Below are 22341 nucleotides of genomic sequence, written 5' to 3'. Positions count from 1 at the left end.
TGAAAAAGAGGTGCCTAACTTCTGTCCTGGCCCTACAGTGGATTTACTAATGAGAAATCCTTGATGCTGAAGTAGAAGCTTAATCTACTATCCTGTCTTTAAATTGTATATTTTTTTTCATATCTGAACCATATATACAATATATATGATCTACTGTACTCCTGGCTCAACACAGGAATCACTTTCTTGTTACAGCTCTGTACAGGTGATCATTTCTGCCCCCCTTCCAAGGACAGTGGTATATCAAGAGTCAGAAGTTACATCTTCCCTAAATCAACAGGTCTAATTCTACAAGTGAGATCATCTGAATCTGTTCTCCAGAGCCTCCATTCTGAACTTTTCTATTGAATCTTTTACTGCTATGAACAAACATACCTTATAGAGAATGTAATGAAGATGCTAAATTGAGATGAACAAAGCAGGGATGAAAACATGCATCAATCAGCTAAACAAGAGTTAAAATGGCTTTGATTGATAACAAAGGACACTTCTTACAAGAATATAACAGGAATGTTTGTGTCAAGGCCAGGATGCCTTCACTCTGATAAGACTCCAGCACAGATGCCTGACCAGCAAAACAGCCTGTGCTTCAAAGAGGAGAGTGCCAACAGGGTTATGTCACATCACATATGTCATTCCATTTCCTGTCAGCCCAACAGGAAAACAGACTGTAGCTTTAAAGAGATGGATATTCCAAATAAGGAAAAAAACAAGCACCATTAGCCTCCACTGAAGATTTATGGAAGCTGAAGTATGCCAGATTCTGGAGCAAAGGAATAGCAAAAAATAACTCCTGACTCCCAGAGGATGTAAAATATCCATATGTGAAGTAGTTTGTTATCACCAACAGGAACCTGGAGCACAATGAACAGTGACAGACACCACTAGTCCTATCCTCCACAAGGCACAAAAGAGACACCAGCTATCCCACCTCAACAGCCAGAAATGTTCTGGTGTCTGAGAGTACACATGTGAGAGCACGAGTTAATGAAATGTGTGAGAGGGTGTAAGTAGTGTGAGACTTTAATATCACATTATCCATGGTAAAGAGAGTGAGACTCTTTACCCTGTAAACTCAGTGAATTTTGTTTAACTAACTTCCTGTGACCTCAGTGCAACATGAATGACAAGTGTGACACTATACTGACATACAACAATGGCATCAAAAAATGATTGTCACAAACAGATCTTAAATTACAGCAGCAAACACTACGAATTTACATACTATCAACCTTAAATACCTTTTCTAGAAACAATTATTTATGCAAAAGTAATCCTCAGTGCTGATTCCTTGTTCCTAAATACCTACCACTTCAAGAGAGAACTGAGCATGGGAAGCTCCTCTGAATCTGAAGTTTTTAAGTTGGAAATGTTGAAAAACATTCCTTCTGCCCACCAGAGCAAAGACAATGCCCAATGAAAGGCAGAATAACTCTGGAAACGTTGTAGGCAGACATCCAGTGATACTCACTTTAACTTCTCCCTGAATACCTGGGATCACCAGGTAGGGTTCCCTGTGCAAATGGCACAGGTTAGAAAAACTGGTCTATCAACTTCAGCCTGAGAAGAAAAATGCTTCCAACACTGCAGTCCAAATTAAACTGTCTTCAGACCTCCCAAACTGGAGACTTACAGCAAAATTATAGAGAATTCAGTCATTAGCATTTCTCTGGAACAAGAAGCCTGCTTGTGAAACATGCACCTCAGCAGAAATAGTTCATACCACTTTTTTCTACACACATGTAGCATTTGATTCTGAATAAAAGAATGGGGAAAAGACAATGTGTAAAGAAACAGAACTGCAATATAAAAAATTCCAAGAAAGACAAGCATAATTTGACAGCTTTTCACGCTTTCAGTACATCAGAATTTCCCCAATCACAAGCTGTTCTTAGACTAAAACTGTGGCAGGCAGGGCAAAAGGGATAAAACTGGTATTGCCACCAACTCAGACAACTTCCCAAAGGATTTCCTTCCTAATTAAGAGGATGTTAGCTTTTACTAACTTAAGAAATGCTCAAAGAAGGGAAAAAGGAAAAATGTACATGAACCTCATATGCCTTCTGCTTCATTTGCAAAAGCCTGGCAAGAGCAGACACTGCAGAGAGCTGCACAGGATAATTAAAACCATTTGGAAAAACAAAGAGATGGTCTATTTTTGTTTCAGCCATTTCCTTCTCATGGTACAATCCATTTCAAAGAGGACAACAATTCATATATGCAAACCACTAAGCTAAAACTGGTTCACTGCTGTAATCTTCAAAATACAGCAATACTTAAACTGGCTGGTTCTTAAAGGCTGCCACTGGAAAACATCTATGAAACTTGGCATCATGGTAACCCCCAGTACAGAGAATTAAACTGTATTGAGATGACAGAAAATAAGGCAGTGAAACTGGAATAGTTGTAAGTCACTACCACAAACTCAAAAAGATTTTTGAATTACTGGATTTACCCAGATTAACTGGACATTAACTGGATTAACTCCTGCATTTTACAAACCACTGCTTTTAGAAATTAATTTTGGCCTTTAAAATTCTGTGTAAAAAATCTTTGGTAATCACATTGTTACAACACAATACTGCACTGACTCAGAACTGTTTCATTCTAATGTTTCTGTGATGAGGTTTCAGGAAAATTTCCCAGTGGGAGTTCAGGACCAGAACAAAGTCACAATGGAGTGGAAAGGTTGGTAGTTACCTTGCTACCTGCACAACAAGACAAATTGCTTTTCAGTCAAGAAACCAGATATTCAAGCCTGTTCCTTCATAGATGAGAGTTGCCAGGTGTTATCAAGGGCTGGCAACACACAAAGTAAAAGCTCATTTATAGGGGTTTGTGCTCTTTTATGCTCATGATGGGCAGAACTCTTTCCTAAGTCCCCTTTTCTGGAAGGTCAAGAGTTTTAACTCGCTGCTGGCTGCCTTTTCTCAATGGACACTCCTAAAGGTGTGAGCACACAGGAGTTTTACTTACCAAACACACCTGATCATAACTGGCATGGTTAACCCACCCCACTGCTCTGCTGTGACCAACATCTCTTACAGAATGGTTTAAATGAAGCTTGCAAAACACAAATTAAACCCACAATCTGAAACCCACCAGGTGACAGTATTGTGAGCAGAGAGTTTATGCCCTTGAAAGGTTTTTAAAGTCCTGGAATTGGGAATGATTTGACTATAGGGAAGCAACTTCTCAGAATGAGCAATACTCTTCTTCCATAGGGAAATACCCTTTTAGCATCTCCAAAATCCCTCTGACCTTAAATATTCCTGTTACTAGGGCTGTTAGATTGTTATTCTAGATCTCTAACAAAAAAAGGCATCAAGTTCTAGCAATTAGAAATCTCATATCTTGTAGAAATAAATTACAGCTTCCCCTCTTAACTCTTCCACTTCCTTGCACTGTGAACCATGTCCTACATGGACTTTTGAGGAAACAGAGGTTAAAGAAATATTCTGTGCTGTAACTTTAGGGATATCCTTCCTCAGAAATAAGACAGACTGAAGCAATGTTATTAACAGCATATATTTCCTTAACAAGCAATAAAACATTTTGTATTTCAGTTCTAAAAAAACCACAACTGTTACATTTTGAGGTTTCTATAAAGAAAGTACCTAGAAAGTATAAACAGTATTTTTTTCAGTGGTAACCTTGGAAGAGAATTTTCTCCAGGGAAAAGCACACAGTGTGGCCAGACACTTCCAAGCAATCACTGTTAAACTGCTCTGACATTAACCTGAGCAGGTATCTGAGAACATTTAGTGCTTTCTGTAAACTGCAGCTGCTTGATAAACACAAAACCCTCCAGCACACAGCCTCAGTTATGGCTCACCCAGGTAACATCCCACCCTGGCTGTAGAAATACATGTATCTGTTTTGGAATTCAGAGATCAGGTTTCCCAACTACATTTTATCAGGAAGGATGACTTGGAGCCCAAAGCAGCACTGAAAAGAAGTACCAGGAGGTAGTTAACAAAACTATTACCCAAAACAATAATATTTTGTTCCATCTGCCCTATAAAAGCTTATTTAGCCCTACAGTCATATTTAGTTTCAGCTGGCTCAGAGGCAGAGAGGCTCCCACAAAGCAAAAATCCCAATCTTGAGCATCTCAGTCAAATATTCATGGTGCTGATCACAACAGGTTATTTTAGACCTTACCATGACAGCAGGCAAAGGAATCTTCTGAAGAACTTTACCCAAAGTCCCTTCCTGCCTGTTGCTATGGGAAGGGGAAGGAAAGAATTTTTCTGGAGGCCTCTGCTTATCACTGCTTCAGCTGCATGGCACAGTAGTGAGAAGAGATAGTCACATAAATCCACAAGCTATAAGCTACTTATTCATGTTATTCAATTAATTTTTGATTAGGGCAATGAAATTATCTTAATGTGATCACTCAGAAGAAAAATATTAAGTCAAAATTTTACATTATTTCTCCTCCTTTAGGCAATTTTCTTACTTATAATCTATTAAGTGATGACTGCCTGGAAGACATATTTCAACAGTTTTGCTGCAATCCAACAAGTTAGTAGAAGCAGTATGAAAAACACAAATTAGCACATATATTTAAAACAAAGGCATTCATGGATTAAAACCATGAAACACATGGACAAAACTGGAAAAGATGAAAAGACACCAGAAAAAAACCCAAAATTTTGCCTGTTATAAAGCACCCAGATAATTAAGGAGAAAAAATACACAGAATAGGCACTGACTTTGAAGTCAGGGTACCTAATCCTATGAAAATTTTCACTGAGGATGAGAAAAGCATGCTTGGTTTAACTCTTGGAGATTTCTGAAAACAGTCTTAACAAATGCCAAGCTACATCTATATCTTTACCTCTCAGAACCTCTCCATGCTTTCCTGCTCTTCCCTATGGTGTGCGCTTAAGCAAAACATGATCTAAGAATGACCTGAAAATAACATAAATGAAAATGGGTTACTAAAGGACTATATGAGGCTATCTTAAAACAAGAATACATTTCTAGGAATTGCTTTCCATATCTTACTTTTTTTTTTTTTTTAATAGAAGCAAGCAATAATTTGGGCTGGAAAGGGTCTCTGGGGTTAATTCTGTTTAATATCCTCCAAAACAAGGAACATCAGTGTTAACCCAAGCTGCTCAATTGACTTGTAGAAATGTTCACTACACTCAACTAGGAGCAAAATATAAGTTATAATAAAGGCATCTTAATAGATATTCCTGCTTGCAGATACAATGACACCGAAGTGAGTGGCTCTGAGGCTTTACACAAACACAAGCTATTTTACCAGGGCATGAATGTGCAAAATGCCTTCCATCCTTAACACGTCAGCATTCACATCTCCATACCACACTGCTGCTAAAGCCTACCAAGGAAACTAAAATATATTAAAAATGAAATTACAAAAAGATGCATTCCTTAGAAATTTTATTCCTCTTGATATTGGTGGTAAGAGATTGCTCATGATCAAGATTGCTTGCTTCTGTCAAAACTTCATATCACAAATCAAACAGCTTCTCTAAACCACAGGAAAAACCTAACAGTTGAAAAAAAACAGCCCAAACATTGTACATGACAAGATTTATTTTGCTACATGATTTAATTCTTGAATTGCAATACTTTTTTCAGTGTTTGCTTGTACATTCATTTCAGATGGCTTTCAACTGAAAGACTGAGAGGAGTTTCCAAGCTAACTCCTTTGGAAGGATTTTCCTGCTGAGTTTTTCAGCTACTCCTTTAACACCTTAGGATGTGTATTTCCCTGCACTTTTATTAATAACAATCCATATAAATGCTTCACTTATTCTCAATTTAGGTGGGTTTTTTTGTTTGTTTGTTTCTTCTTGAAGACTTTCACTGCTGCCTCATTTTCAAAACTTGTTCGTATAGTACACATTCAGAGAAAATTAAAATAAAAAGAATATTAAAACCTGTATTTAAGAATAAGACTATTCGGCTTATCCCAGCTAATTGCATTGTCATATGGATTCTAAGCTTCACTGCAGGAATTACTTGCCAAAACAGATTCCTGTTTTCTTACAGACCCATTTTCACCTCCTGCACTGTGATATTCCTAAAAACTCTGCACCCAAACCTTTCAGAATTACTGTAGCCAACCTGTCTGTTTTTTGCTGCAGCCCCTTTGGCACTGGCACAGCCTTTGCCAGTGATGGTCTCTGAACTCCCTCCTGAGGATCTGCTGTGCCCACAGGCACCAGCAGGGCAGTACAACAGGAATGGCAGCAGGCAGGAAGGTCTGCACACCTGAAACCCACAGGGGTTCTTGGAGTTTTAGTTTTACAGCTCCAGTGGGATCCCACAGTCCAACACGAGCAAGACCACAGCTTCCAGTTTAGTTTCACCCAAAAGCAACTCAGCTTCCTTGACCCAAGCTGATTTCACAAGTCAAATCAAGTGCAGTCTGTGAGAATATTCAGTGGATTCATTTCCAAAGTGCACTCCTTGTCCAAATGAAGACAATTAAACCACTAATGAAGACTGTTTCTTTTCCTCTTCTCTCTGCTATGCATTCTGGCCACGAGGAAAACCTCCACAGGTCCCTCACATTCACTGACTCAAAAGTTCACTCTTTTTGCATTACTTCTGCTCTTCTTTAATTCCCTGCACATGGACATGAATATTTTCATACTGAACTTGCTGGGCCACTTTGTTTCTGAACTGCCACCTTTCATTCCAGTTTCAGAGGAGATTCTTTTTCAGAATATTTTCCTTTATAAAATTATAAAAAGGAAATCCCAAAGTTTCTCACTCTCCATCAGTGGGACAGATGTGTTTTCTTCCCTTCTTCTATGCAAAATCAAGGCTAGAAAAATTGCTTCTACAACACTACTAGGAAGTTTTAACTGCTGTGCTCTGGTCTAAGATAAAACAGAGTATTTAGTCAAATAGATTAAGATTACATTTAGACTGTATGTCTATTCAATATGAATGATGAATGCTGTAGGTAAAAAAAAGGTCTGTCATACAGCACAACATATTTGTGTCATCAAACAGGGTAACAGATTGTCTCCCTGAGGCCCAAGTGATGAGCCAAACTACAGAACTGCTTGTTTCATGTGGAAGGAGGAGCAGTCACTGAGTACCACTATCTCTATAAGCACAAATGGTTTTTTATCACAAGGAGTAAAAATTTCCAGAAGTATTAAGCATCTAGAAAGATGGTGAAGAACTGAAGTTTCTTCTCCTGTTCATTCTATGCATTAGAGAACATCAGTGAAGCCCACTCTGTGCCACACTGAAGTGAAAAGCCCAACTCCTGTGGGTGACTCTCCACATTCCTGCTACTGAAAAAAACCAAATCACACTCCTTTCTTTGAAAGAGCAAGAAAGATGATCCAAGACAGACTGATCAGTGTCATCTCACCTCCAGGGAGGTCAGGGAGCAAACTCTTGTAGGAGCCATTTCCAAACATAAAGTGGACAAGAAAGTGATTTGTGTCAGTCAGCATGGTTCTGTAAAGAGGAAATAATGTCTGGCAGACCCAAGAGCTTTCTTTGAGAAGATGACTTGGTAGCTGGGACAACACCACGTCCTACAGCACCCTCACACAAGGGGATGAAGCAGGAGCCAGGCAGGACTAGGGGGAACTGCAAGCCTGGATGAGGGGCAAGGTTCCCGGGGCTGGGATCACTGCCCAGTTAGAACCCAGGCACTGGAGCCCAAGGGTACAGACTTGACCAGCACTGTTTAAGCTCCCCATTTATGACCTGGACCCAGCTCATCCTCAGCAAATATGCTGATGGAACAAAAATTCCACAATGGGAAATGCAAAGTTCTGTCTGTGGGGAGGAATAAACCCATGAACCAGTAAAGGCTGGGGGGCAGCTGGACAGAAAACAACTCTGCAGAAGACACTGGTGCTGCTGTACATGAACCAGCAAAGCTTCCTCACAGTAACAACAAATAAAATGGGTGCCAGCATCCTGGATTAGGAAAAAGCATCACTTGCAGCATGAGAAAGGTGATCATTCTCTTTCATTCTAATTCTAGAATTAGCACCACTCTTTAGGTTCCCCAAATCAAGAGTGACACGGATGGACTGATGTGACACCAGCAAAGGGGTATAGAGACAATAAAGTGATTGGGAAGAGGCTGAGAAAGGCAGGATTGTTAAGCCTGGAAAGGAGAATGATCAGGAGGATCTAATCAGTGTGTATAAATACTTGAAGGGTTAAAAGGCTGAAGGCAGACTCTCCCTAGCAGTACTCAGTGCTGGGACAATAGCCAGCAGGCACAAATTAAAATGCAGGAAATTCAGCCTAAAAACAGGGGATGGAGTAATTTATTTTTCTGTGGGGTGGCTGAAGAGCAGAGAACTTGTCAGGAGAGGTTATATCACCATTCTCAGAGCCATTCCAAACCTGACTGAATACATCACTGACCGCCCTAACTAGCCTCACTCTAAGAAGATGAATTTGGATCAGGCCATGTCCAGGAGTCCCCTCCAACTTCAGGTTTTCTGTGATTCTTTCAGTTCCCTAAAACAACCTCAGTAATTCCTGCTGTACCTGTCCTATTTTTCTTTTTGAGTCTCTGTCCTGTAGCAGATTCCTCCTCTAAAGTGACATCTATCAAGCTGGTCATGTAGGCTATTTTTTTTCCAAACTGAGGATCCCTTTCAGTGCTCAGTTATTAATACAGCTTTACTAGTTTGAATAGAAAGGCACAGATTGCATAAATCAGCATTGCACCTACTTCAGGTTCAGTAATATTCATCTTGAACATCAAGATTTTCATTTCTACAGCTTTTCCTATGTCCTACAGTAAAATTCAGTGCACAAGTCTGCACCAGGTATTTCTTCTCATTTTTAACAACTACTTCAATTTCCCTTATTGCTGCTGTGTATTATAACAAACAGAGCAAAACAGCTGAGTGAATTTCCTACATGTCCAGCACTATGCAGACCCAAGTGTTAGCCAGCTCCAATTAATGACAATCAGGTTACATGAAACTGAAAAATATGCAAAAGTCAACCGGTTCAACTGTCCCAACATAAAGCTGTTACTGGACACTTTATATACACATTGGTTTCCTGGTTTATTTTCTTTTGCCCTAATAAGAAACCTCACAAAAATTTCACATATCACTGCCTTGGAACCTGTGCTATCCCATCATTATAAAAACAAATTCAGAGATGAAAAAGTAATTAAATATCATGGGTGATACTCTGTTTATTCAAAAAGATATCATAATTTGTTCATGCTTTCATGTATTTCCTTTATATTAACTTACACGGCTATTATTTACCCAAGCAAATCTGGACAGTTACCTGAATGTTGCTCCATATCTCCCCCATGCTTCTTTAAAGCTGCTGTCCTGGTACTTTCAATCAAACTAATTACTCTCTTTTACCTAAAAAATAATCCATCTGTGACAAATTCAGGCAGGAGAGTTGCTTAAAGGATCCTCTAAAAGTTTCTAAAAGCTTCTCCTAAGTGCCTATATAAATTAGTCCAGACCTCAGTGGGAGAGACAGGCACTGAAGTTTCACTTATGATACTGAAACTAAACAAACATGATGCTGTCAAAAACCCCCACAATGTCAACACAGGTAACTTGATTTTGGAGGTATAACATAGCTGCCTTTCTCATCAATGGGCTCTGCTAAAACTTTAGCCTGATGATTTTCACATATCCACTGACTTTCCCTCATTTCCCAGGGCCTACATTTATCTTCCCTACCTCATTAGTACAGACATACCCACTCAGCATCACAGCTCACACTTCTGCTTTAAGTTATTTTCCAATTAAAAAGGTGGAAATAGTCAACCTTCATGAGCAAATTTCAGAAACTGCAGAACTTAATTTGATGCTTATGGGAAGCGATAAAAGACTGGTATCATCGGATATGTTAAGAGAACCACTTTAACTTATTTGACACATTATTTTGTGACTTGTCATCAGAAAAAAACCCCATGGTTTTTGTATTACAGCTATTTTTAAAAGTACTTCAAAGGCATTACTTTTGAAGTGTGTTCTGCCAGTTGATGGGGGCGATTTAAAGGACAGACACCAATGGAAAGAGTGGTGTTGGAGAATTTTGCTCAGAAATGGCTTATAGAGTTTTGTTCACACATGCCATAATCATATATAGCTGATGGAAAAGTAAGAGGCAGCTGTAAGCAGCAGTTCCCAAGCCTGTTTCTGTAAATAACTAGGTTCTCAGGCACATTTTTATAAACAGCAGGGTTCTCAGGCAGTTTTCTCATAACAGGTAAACATTCTATCTTTGCCTGTTTTGGGAAAGTAAAAGTAACAGACATGGAGGTTTTGAGAACCTTTCATATCAGGGTGAGAACACAAATCTTGGTTTCAATAACAAACCACAGGTATTGAAAACAAAAGGAGGGGTTGGTGTGTAATCTGTGGCCAATGATGAGCTCGGGTTTTGTACTATGTATAAGCTTAATTAACATCACTATAAAAGTGTGTAAGTGAGATCAATAAATCGGAGTTCGATGCTGATCAAAGGATGGGTCATCTCCCTTCGCTTTCAATAGAGTGGTCTTGTTTGGCTATGAATATTAAGGCAACACAAAAGTAAAATAATACATTCAATAAAACTACACTCTTGGCTTCAGCAACAAGCAAAAAGAAGCAAGGCAATGCACCTAATAATTGCTGCATGAGAGACAGGATAATGATTGAGAAGGATACATCACCAACTGCCTAAATACTCCAGCATCATCCAGGGCCCACAGTCACTGGGGAGCCCCATTTGGCAGGAAGGACCTGGAGAATTCTTCCTGGCAACTGGGAAAATCCCATGTGTGGCATCCACCCATGAGTGAGGTCTACAAATTCCCTGAAAATGGGTTCACTTTTTATAGGCCCAAATCAGCAAGTCAAAGTGACCTGATGATATTTTTAGCACAGAAACTCCTGGATCTGATGGCACACTTCCCAACCAGCAGGGGCCAGAGCTTGGCCAGAGCCCAGGCCTTGGCTGGGAGGGTTTTCCCCTAAAATACCCTACAAACAAACCTCTATTCATGGCAGTTGGGAAACTTTCTTAAAATGATACATTTCTTGCAGATAACTTCACAAGGTTCTAGAGAGCCAGCATAAGCATCTGTGTCATTTATTTTTAGCTAAATAACACTGATGGTGTTAGTCACATAATGCCCAGGGTTCATCTTTTAAGTCAACTCTGGCTGAGGCCTGCTGCTCAGGCCTAAGCACATCAAAGTGTCAATAAGAAACATTTTCTCTACTGTAAAATAACACAGTAAAACAAAATATGAGGCCACCACCTTCTGTTTCACTGTCCACCTTGCAGCTCTGGAACAGGTCCCTTCAGAAGCAGTTACACATTCGGTTATTAACAGAGGGCAGCACCTACAGAGGATTTCATAATCTCTGGCCATTAGTTTTACCTCTTATTTACAGCTCAGTGCTTGCTTCACATTATTTCCCCATTCCTTTCTCAGAGCTACATTTCATTATCAATGGCTTGTACACACACCTAAACAAACCTGCAAAAAGCTTTTAACTCTGGGGAATGAAAAAAATCCCAAAGTTTGACCATTCAATTACCCAATTACCTGTAGTCATTACTAAGAATGACAACTTCAGCAGCCATTACAGTTGTTGTACATGTTTATATGGTTGTAAAATTGTACAGCTGTAATGTTTATAAAAGTAGCTTCTGGAAAGACTGGTGTCTAGCAGCAAAATCCCAACCCTGACCATCTCACCTGGAAGCCTCAAATGGAGCAGATGCAATTTCCAAAAGTGCAATGCTGGTGTCTACATGAACCTTAACATTATTTTTCAGTATGTTCTGTGCAGGACTGTCCAGTACACAATGCACCTTGTTTTAAGTGTCCAACAGCACCAGTGAAGGTTTAATGAGCACAAAATTACCTTCCTCTGTGGGTACAGCAAAGAAGAGAGGCCCAGACACACCTCCACTCCTTTGCTCCCAAGAACACAGATAAAAAGGCCTGTGGAGCTTTCATGAGATACTGCCCATAAAAACTTGCTAAACAGATCATCACTGTAGGTACCTGAGCAATAAACGAAATCGAAACAGACTGCACAGCTCTGCAGTTCAGCCTGGCAGGGCTCATCAAAGAAATGATGAATCATTCCCTACTACCAGCAACAACCACATATCTGAAATGTGCTGATGACTTCAAATCTCTTGAAAAAGAAAGCTCTTTGTCGCTTGCTGCTTGTACCTGCTTCAGCAAAGTAGATGGTGTAAGACAGTTCCTGTTGATTGACTCAGCTGTGGGAACAAGAACTGCTGCAGACAACTCACTGAAATTCTGACAGGTAAGGTATGACTACACATGCACTGCCCCCTAAGAAAAATAAGCTGCTTCTCTGAGTATTCTTAAACAGTAGAATCAAAGAAACCAGAAGTGGAAAGTCAGTACTGGAACAAAATGAAATAATATTGCTGTGTGCAAAATTCAGCGTCAGCTGAAAATAAATGTTGCATTTTTCCAAGTTAAATTATTTATTACTAAAGCAAATCCAAAAGATGCAATGAAAATTACAATTTCAGGAAGGGGAGAAAGTATTGAGATTATTTAAGTCAACCCTGAGGTATCTGCAAGTCTGCTACGGGTCATTGTCTTTCCCAAAACCGCAAACTGCCGCAAGCAAAACCTTTCATTCCAGAGGAGTCATCTTCGTGTTTTCTAATTTCAACAGAAGTCCTATACCTGCTCCTAGGAAGTTTTTACAAGTGACCAGATGGCAACATCAAAGTACAGCCATGGGTGGACAACAAAGCCATCCCAAAATCTGACTGCTTGCTAAATTCCAGCTCATGCCTCTCTGTAAAATAGAACAGAAACTATAGGAGAAAGGTGGCCTAGAATTGTACCACTGTTCCAATATTCTCAACACTTCCATTAAACTTGGGTTTTCTGACGCTACCCTAAGACTCCTTTAACCTTTATGAAAAGATAAAGCAGATGTCAGAAATCTTCATTCAACTAAAGTAATAAGTAAGTTCCTTAAACAAAAGTTTCAGTCTTTATGTCCCAGATCTTATATGTGAAAAACTGACAATTGCACATTAAATAAAAACAAAAGAACAAGATCATCTTCTAACAACAAATGTTGACTGTATTCTTCAATTTCCAGGGACTTGCCTTACTGCTGGGATACAACTGGAAGTTCACAGCTTGGTGAAGAAGCACAGGACTGGCTCCTAAACCAAAACCTGCAGGTGAACCAGAGGTAACTGCACCACTCAGATCAGCAGTGCAGCTCCTGAGCTCTGAAGATGGGCAACTCTCTCCTGCAGCTGGATGCTGCCCAAGGAAGGCCCCCTTCCCCTTGACACTCCCCTGTCTCACATTCCTTCCCTATCTTCGTGCCAATTCTAGTCATAAACTGACATTCAAGGACCTGTTTCATCCAGGAAATCTTCAGGAAAAAAAGCCTAGGACCCCTGATAACTGTGAAACTGTGTATTTTTCAAAAACAAAATAGGCATGCTTTGCATGCCCTGGCAAAATATTCTATGCAAGAGAGTAATTTATTGTGAACACACCATACCATATATCCACCCTCCACGGCATCCCTGGCCATACATCATGTGGAACATCAAAACGGAACCCACACACTGCAGCAAAAGAACAGGCTCATAGGGTTATAACACTGTGCAGTGACCAATCAGCAAAACATCCTTACAGATACAAACCTTGAGTCTGAACCACGTGAGGAGTACTGACAATTTTTTTCTAAATTCTGTTCAGACACTTTATGTAGTTTGCATTACTGTGTGTGAGATTAGAAGTCATGAAGGCAGAAATGTAGAATATGAAGTATAAAGTTTGCTATTTTTAAAACAGGAAGTGAAATTCCAAAAAGCAAAGAAATCCCAGCTGTGACACTGACTCTTAGAATAAATCTCATCCCTATTATTACTGTGTCTGAGTCCCCTCCTCTGTCACCTCCCACATCAGCCACCCCTGACTATGATTTTCACTTTGATGGTGTCTTCTCCACTCAAACTCGGAGTGCACTGGGCAGCTTCCAGCCTTGAAACAAACAGGCATTAGTCTGAAAATATTTTCACCTCTAATATCCCCCTCAGGACAGTATTATTTTGTTCACATCACAGATGTGAAAGCAAGATGTTGCTTAAATGTTATTTTTTACTTTAATAACTCAAACTCTCACCAGTGCCTTAGATCTTGTAGTTCAGAGAGCCTCATGATGAGTGGAAAGGAAGGGAAAGCAGAAAAAAGTCATGATATATCACGCCACACCTCACAGGGCTATGTTTAAAACCTTTAAACCATGAAGAATATCAAATAAACCACCAGCAATGTCAACAGGTCTCCACATAGAGCAAATCCACCTGCCCAAACCAGATTTCAGAACAGGAGTTAAACAGCCTGATTCAGTGGGTGCACAGGAGAACAATGAGAACACCACTGCCTCACAACAGCTTTTTCATTGACCTGAACTCAATCTGGTTCAGGCACATGTTTAATAAATGCAGCATTGCTCTGGAAATTGGTCTTTTTAATATTCACAAAATGCCTCATTGGTATAAGGCAAAAAAAAAGATATTTTAAAATCTTCCTGGTAAACTCAATTTAACATGCACAAAGTGGAACATGGCAATTACATGCAGGATTACTGCCTGGGGATCCCAAGTTTTCCTCTGTATCTTCAGGTGATGAGCACTCAAATGGAATTAGAAATGTTACATGTGGTGAGTATTCCACCTGAAAACACAGGTCAGAGCTGTTCAGTGTGGGTAGCTATGGAAGCTTCTTTAAGGTAGAGTGAGGTGATCAAAGGGTCTTCCTTCAGCATTCCCCTCCTCTTTACCATTATACACATTATTTCCCTTCAGACAGCTGGAAAAAGAAACTGCTCTGAAGGCTTCATCATTGAAGATGTCACAGGCACTGGGTCAATCACAGACATTTAAGAACCAAAGCAGCTTTGTGATCTTTGAACTGGTGTCTTTAATGTTCCTTCCAACCCAAACCATGCTGTGATCCTGATACAAAAAGCAAGTCAGTGTCACACATTTTTATCTTCTAAGCTCACAAATTCTCTTTTCTCTCATTTCCTTTATAAAGTGCCCTTCACATGCAGGATTGCCCAGGAAGTTTTAATCTGAATAGAAAGGAAAGGGTGTTGAGGTAAAACCTGGTGAAAATATGCAGCTCACCACTTTCACAGAAGTTAGCAAGCCTGGTTAAAGATTAGGCCAAATACATTACCATTTTATGAACATTTTTATATATTGGTCAGTACATTTCTTATCTAGCCTCTGAAATTATATACTTACAGCAGCAGAAAATACACATGCACATCTACAAGGCACATACACTTGTAGAGACAAGCCTTAGGAGAAATTAATCAGTGATCCACAGATCACTTAATTCAAGCTCTGATAAGCCAAAGTAAAAGAAAAAAACTTTAAAGATGAGGAATCCTTATACAGAACAAACTTGCTCCATCTATCTGCTTTACAAATAGATGAAAGGAGCAACACTGACAGAGCAAAAACCTCAGGGTGTCAGAAAAGTAGAAGAGGAATATTCAGAGCAACAAGTCTTAATACATTCAAGTGTTTATGAAGCCAGTAGTGAAAAAAAATAAAAATCTGGCTATCTGAGCTTTCTAACTGTTATGCAAGACTAGTGATTGTTAATACACAATTAAAAGTTACCTAGCACTGGGGACTGGGAAGGCACCCAGCATGGATACTGACCAAAAGCATGTTAAAAATTAACACAACCCACTCTTTGTGTCTCAGTCCATCTCTTCAGCTTGCTCAGCACTGAGCTTTCCTTCACTTTTTCCACTGAATGAGGCAAAGCTAAAAAGGGTAGTAAGTTATGAATTACTTGCCCAGGCAAAAGTTCCATCCCAATCACATGATACTGAAGGGATCAAAGAGCCTATTTTATTTTTCTGAAAATTAATATGCTTCCAGTCACAAATTTTATATTCCTAATGGATATTTCACTGTAAATCGCTATTTATTTGATGAATTAATGAATAAATCAGAAGCAGATTGCAGGCCTGCCTTGCCATGTCTTTTTCTGTTTAAAGATCACCTTAATCTTTCACTTGATCTTTCTTTTCCTTAGTAATAAACTTCAAAAAGATTACTAGGTATCCAGTTAATGCTTAGAAAGAAAAAATATGTGTAAAGGCTACCATTGAAAGAAAATTAGACCTATAAAGAATAGAAAACTGAAAACATGAAGATTTTATACAGGCTGGTAACACTCCTCTTGAAAGCTCCAGCTTCCATATCATGGGCTAACAAATCCAGAACCTGAGACCTGCACATTTCAGGTAAAGAAAGGTAAGTCACCTAAGTTCCACTTCCTGATTAGAAAGGTTCCACACAATCAAATTGGAACAATCCACCTGAAGAGCACTGGCCTTTTCCTGCTGAGCCACGGCACCATTTGAGTCTGAGCTCCAGCTTCAGAACCACTGGTGTAAATGCAAACATGCCAGGAGTTCTGTGCCTGACTGAAACAATTGGCCTCTCCCAGCAGCAGAGTTGAGAATTGCTTGGGCAGGTGGGTGGAAGGCAGGAATTATTGGTTCCTGAACAGGAGGATTAAAATAAAACTTTTTATTTAAAAAAAAGAAAGAACAGTAACATACTGCCAAGTTTGAAAAACTATTTGAATAACCAGCACAACAAGATGTGGTATCGTGTTTCCTCAGAGGGGAGAAAAAAACCTGCTGTGCTTTTGGTATAGTAAAAGCAGAAATTCCAGGCATAACTTGAGAGCTGGTCATATGAAACAGGGCCCTGGCTTCTTCAAAACACTCTTTCCCAGTTTGTTGCAATACTTTCATTCCTATTATGTGTAATTTGCAATTCTTATGAAGAAAAATATCAATCTTTCAGCTCCAGCAACTCTGCACTACAGTAAAACCTGAGTGTCAGTCACTTAGAGAAACCAACCAAGTCTCTATTGCTTTAGTCTTCTAAGAGAAGGATGAAGAACCTTCCTCTCACCAAAATGCACACAGAATTAGCTCAGCTAACAGCCCAACCAGGCCCAAGAAGGACTGCCTACAGTCTTTAAAAATGCTCAAGTTACAAGACAGTAAAACTAAATATCTAGAATACTCCCAAGCCAGACTATAATCATGGCTTGTCTACTTCCCCTTTGAGGCAAGCACTCACTCCAAAATGCTTCTGCAGCTGGGCAAAGTACAAAGCAAGGAACTGTGGCCAGCAGTCCTCTGGGTGATGCACACACCTTCACCTTCCTCAGTTGTGAGGGGACAAAGAAATTCCTGCAATTACATGTGAGTACAGCAGAATGACAAAAACTAGAACATTACATGAGCATAACTGGACACCCAAACAGAAAATCTTAAAAATAAACTCCCAGAAATGTCATCATTACCACGTGCAAGGGGTTTTTCTTCTACTCTCACCCTGCAGACTCTTTTCCTTGCTTTTAAGAAATCAAATTGGTTTTATTGCTTGAAAAGTACTTCACTATGGCTGAATATATTTATCACTTTGTTTAAACAGCTTAAACTCACAAAAGATGTTTATTTAGATGCTATCATTGACTGATACTGACAATACTGCTGACAAACATCTCTTTCACATGCTGTAAAATAGAATAAAATTACCTTGTAAATCTCTCATGAAACATTTTTCAAGCAGTCTATGACAAGCTCTCTTAAAAAAAAATTATAAATTTAATCTCCTCAAGACAAACACCATGCTACTTTACTGCCTTTCTTCCTATTACCTTATGCTGTAGTTTTCCCCAAACCATTTTGAAAATTAAAAACAAAGAAATAAGATAACTCATGTTTCAGGTCGGTTTCACAACAGAAGAAACAGCACTTCAAGAAGGGAGAGAAAATTGAAGGAAGAAAAAGAGGTGATGCTGCTTAACTAATAAATTCATATAAATAATCTTCTCTCAATCTCTCTTAAGCCCTAAAATAACTTTAATCTGTAAGAAGCTTTCAAAGTTAGCACTCAGAAGTCTCAGTTATTTTCCACTCTCAAATTATCTCTCACATCTACTGTTGTTGTTTTAAAGACAAGAAAACTCCCTTTGGGTCTGAATGCTACATGTTATTCCAAAGATCATTTGGAGGTGAATGCATTCAGTGCAGTGATTAAATGTCAGCTAAATCACAACTAAGAATGCACAGTCCACATTTAAACAGCTGTAGTGAATAGCAGGGCAATTGTAATTAAATTACAACTGCTTTGGACTTTCACTTCATAAAAACAGAAAAGAATTTTACTGTTTTTTCAAACAATACATTTTTAAGCATTAAATCCCCAGAACCAAAGATGGCCTGTGATTCATGTTTCATTCTTAAACGCCTGTGCCTTTTCTCAGGTAAATACAAGCAACTGCTGGATCTACTGGCACTCCCTCAGCACAGAATGCCTTCTTTCAAACACCAGTCCAGATTTCTCTCCACTTCTCTTCAAAAAGGCTGACAGGCAGGGTAGCAGAGACCAAGCAAAACAATGAGAAACTCACAACAATAAGCAGCAATATATTGGGAAAAGACAGTCTAAAATACGCTGGTTTCTGACTTCTTCAAGTCTAACTAAGCTATAAAGGTAAGTTGTGCTAGGGGTATTTCCTTAAGCATCAAGGGTAAAGGCTGCCACAGCACAGGTATCGCAAACGCTACACCTGCCCCTTTCTCTGCACCACACACAGATCAGAAGGTTTCTGACAATTTAACATCACAAATTACAGCAATTAAAACAAGCTGAATTCACGATTATTAGAGCAAATTAGAGAAACCCGTCCTCGAACACCTTTGTCTGCTTTTATCTCGACAGGGCTGGCACACAAGGTCAAAGAAAACCGGTGTGGGAGCGGAGGAGTTAACAGCCAGAACTTGTCCATGTTTCCAAAATAGAGCGGTGGCACCAACGATGCCATTCTGCCGTGTTTACAAGAGGGAACAGTTCGGGATAAACCTCTGGCCGTGGTCACGCTTTATCGCTAGGACACATTCCTTCAATGTCCGGCTGTACCCGGCCGAGATAAAGACACCGAAGCCCCGCACACCTGGAAGGAGCCCCGGGACAGGGGGGACACCCACGGGGGAAGGAGGCTGTGCTGGAAGGGCTGCGGAAAGCACAGCCCTGAAGGGAGCGAGCCTGCGAGAGGGCGAAGGTTTAGGGGCAGATCCTGGCGACCAGGAACAGGGAGAGGCTGGCGGGGTCCGGCCGGGCAGGGACGCAACACTGCCGGGGACGGCGGAGGAAACACTCGGAACTGGAGGCACCGGGGCGCGGGCAGGCGCCCCCGGCAGCCGCGGAGGGGCGGCGGGGCCGGACAGCGCGGGGGTCCCGGGATCGCCACCCGCGTCCCAGGGAGGGAGCGGTGCTGCCCCGCTCCTGGAGCTGCCCCGCGGGGCCCGGGGGTACAGAGCGGCGGGTCCGCCCTCAGCGAGCCCCTCCGGATCCGGGCCCTATCGCGGGGTTCCCGCGCTCCCCGCAGGGTCCCGTCCCCAGCGCTACCCCCGTGCCCCCTCTCCACCCCCCGGCCCCGCTCCGCTCACCGGCCGCGGCTCCCCCGTCCCTCAGGTCCAAGATGGCAGCCCGGCCCGCCCGGCCTCCGGCAGCGACTTAGCAAAGTCGGGCGCGACGTGCGCAGGCGTCGAGTCCCCCGGCTGCAGCGCAAGGACCACAGCTCCCAGCGTGCACCGCGCCAACACTGCGCATGCTCGGCGGGGGCCACGGGGCGAGAGGCAAGGCGGGGCGAGAGGCAAGGCAGGGCGGGGAGGGGTGGGGCCGTGAGGGGCCGTGAGGGGCCGTGAGGGGCCGTGAGGTGCAGGGTGACGAGTGGAGTTGCATATCCTCTGGAGCCAGCCTGGGGGCTGGGAGTGCTCATCTGGGGAAGAGAAGGCTCCAGGGACAATTTAGAGCGCCTTGCAGTGCTTAAAGGGGCTCTGAGGGAGCTGGAGAGGGACTTTGAGCAAGGGCCTGGAGTGCCAGGACAAGGGGCAATGGCTTCCCGCTGCCAGAGGGCAGGATTAGATGGAATATTGAGAAGAAATTCTTCCCTGTAAGGGTGCTAAGGCCCTGGCATAGGTGCCCAGAGAAACTGTGGCTGTCCCTGGATCCCTGGAAATGTCCAAGGCAAGGTTGGACAGGGCTTGGAGCAGTCTGAGACAGTGGAAAGTGTCCCTGCCATTGCGGGGGGTGGAATGAGATCTTTAAGGTCCCTTCCAGCCCAAATCATTCCATGAATCTATGATTCTTTAAACAGAGCATATATATATGTGTGTGTGTACACACACACACTACAGTAAAAATCTTGGATGATCAAAGCAGCCCTGAGGGCTCAGCTGGTACAAGAGCACCTTGAGGAAGCCACGGCCACCCCTGGCCCCACGTTACTGCAGTGACAGCAGCAATGGCAAATCTCTGAGAGCACAGAGGGACATCCTGGCTAACAGGAGCTGGAACATCACTGCTGTCACTGTGGGCTTTGGGACACAAAATAAAACCCTTTGAAAATAAAATAACTTTTGTGATTTTAAAGTATCTGTTGCAGGTGCTTAAGCCACTGGTATTTAACCTTTACATAAATCTTTTTTGTTTCAAGTATATTTTTTCTTAACCTGAACGCACTATTGCATAGATGAATGCATAGAAATTACAATACACTTCTTCTTTTGACAGTGAGGAATAAGATCTAGGCTCTGAAATCAGAGGAAAGAATACCCAATATTCAGAGAGTAGATATAGAAGTAGATATGAAGATATGAAGAATCAATAATTCTTCAGAAAAATTATACACTTTGCAAGTGCAAAGTTTAGCATTTTCTTACAACTGGCAGGGATATGAAAATCCCTCTTGTCTTCCACACATAAACTCCAATAAGATCTCACAGCCACAATTAAGTGACTGTTTCTGTTGATAAGGCCTAAGCAAGAAAACAGCTCCTACTGTTTCCCTGACAGACCAACGCACACGTTTCGATGCCAATCTGCCATCTGTGGTTCCAACTGACCAAGGTGCATGTGCACATCACTTCAGGCACAGAAATCACTTTAATTCCAGCACAGGACAACGTGTGCTGCTCAGCTAGAGGCTGAGTATGGAAAAATCAGGAGCCTGGAGCTTTGTCAGAGAGGTGGGAATTCACGGGAAGCAAATTTGGAGCCAAGGTTACAGCCCAGTGTAAGGACAAGCAAATTGATCAGCTGCTATAAGGTCTGGAGGGTTTTTTATTTTCTCTAAACATTTTCTATGCACCTTTAAGTTTTTGTGTTCCTTTAGAGATTTTTTACCATGTACACATACATTTAAATTTCCATAGTTAATGTTCTATTCCAATTAATAATGATAAAAATGAGTTCTACAAGCCTTGCTTAACAGAGATTTCTGTCTCGTGCATCACCTGCATAAGCAGTGGTCTCTTGTCCAGTTCCTGTCCTGGCCAGTGATGCTCTGGCTGACTGCAGCTGGAATTCCACATCTGCCCAGCTGGGCATCCTTTGCAGTGGGTTTGTTGTCTCTCAGCTGGCACATAATGTTGGGGAACTTGAAACAGGAAAGCTTTATCAATATGATTGCCTGGCAAAAGATTTTGAGAATATGGAAACTATAAGCAAGATTGAAATGAAAGCAAGCTTTGAGATACCAAGCCTTTGTTCTGTTTTCCAGAACAACTGGAAAACAATGGTGTGGCCAGCTGAAGGTGTTATGTTTGCCCAATTATCCCATCATAAAAAGGCCAAACAATATTAAAAGTAGTAACAATTTTAATTAAATACTTTAGAAAATATATGAACAAGGGATAATTTGGTTCAAATAATAGCGCATAAGCAAAAACAACCGCGGGGTACGGAGGGCAGGGTTCAATGACCCTTGCCACTTCACGTACGAGCTTGCCAAGTGGAAGTCACCCCTTATATGCCATGTGTCAATGCCATCTCTTCCCATTTTCGGTTCGTCACTTTTCTGTCTCCACCTTCATCACCGCCTTTACCACGCATGCGCCACCACTCGGTTTGGTGGTCGCACAAGTCTTTGGGGGTCGTCACTGATGAAGGCTCTGTAGTCTTCTTCATTGTCCTTTAATTCACCTTTGGGTTACACATGCTCACCAAGCCAGTACAATGTAAGCCAAGACTAACATATCACTGCATCTACATATCAAAGCAATAAGTCCCTTATAATTCGCATTTTCTTGGACCCAACCAGGTTCTTGGTCATTTTTAGCAACTGTATCTCCAGCTTCTTTCCTGTGGTCCTTGAGAACATCTGCTGGGAAAAGGGGGGGTGGAGCCCCTCCTTTCCCTCTCTTCTTTGGCATTACAACTTTTAACTATTAACTGTTTTATTATTCTCAAATA

General features: G+C 41.2%; 1 protein-coding gene across 3 annotated transcripts in view; it reads right to left on the bottom strand.

The window, feature by feature from the left end:
- Positions 1-19605, bottom strand: part of ITCH (itchy E3 ubiquitin protein ligase) — a 58876-nt gene extending 39271 nt beyond the window's left edge. For all 3 annotated transcript variants that reach the window (XM_054274567.1, XM_054274568.1, XM_054274569.1), the window contains exon 1: positions 19536-19605. The gene's annotated coding sequence lies outside the window, so the exon portion shown is untranslated. The remainder of the gene's footprint in view (positions 1-19535) is intronic.
- Between the last annotated feature and the right edge of the window lie 2736 nt (positions 19606-22341).

This window comes from Melozone crissalis, unplaced genomic scaffold (genome assembly GCF_028551555.1).
Source record: "Melozone crissalis strain CALT ecotype California unplaced genomic scaffold, PUWL_Pcris_2 ptg000017l_1, whole genome shotgun sequence".
NCBI lineage: Eukaryota > Metazoa > Chordata > Aves > Passeriformes > Passerellidae > Melozone > Melozone crissalis.
The sequence above is the reverse complement of the archived record's forward strand: the minus strand, read 5'-3'. Positions and strand labels throughout refer to the sequence as shown.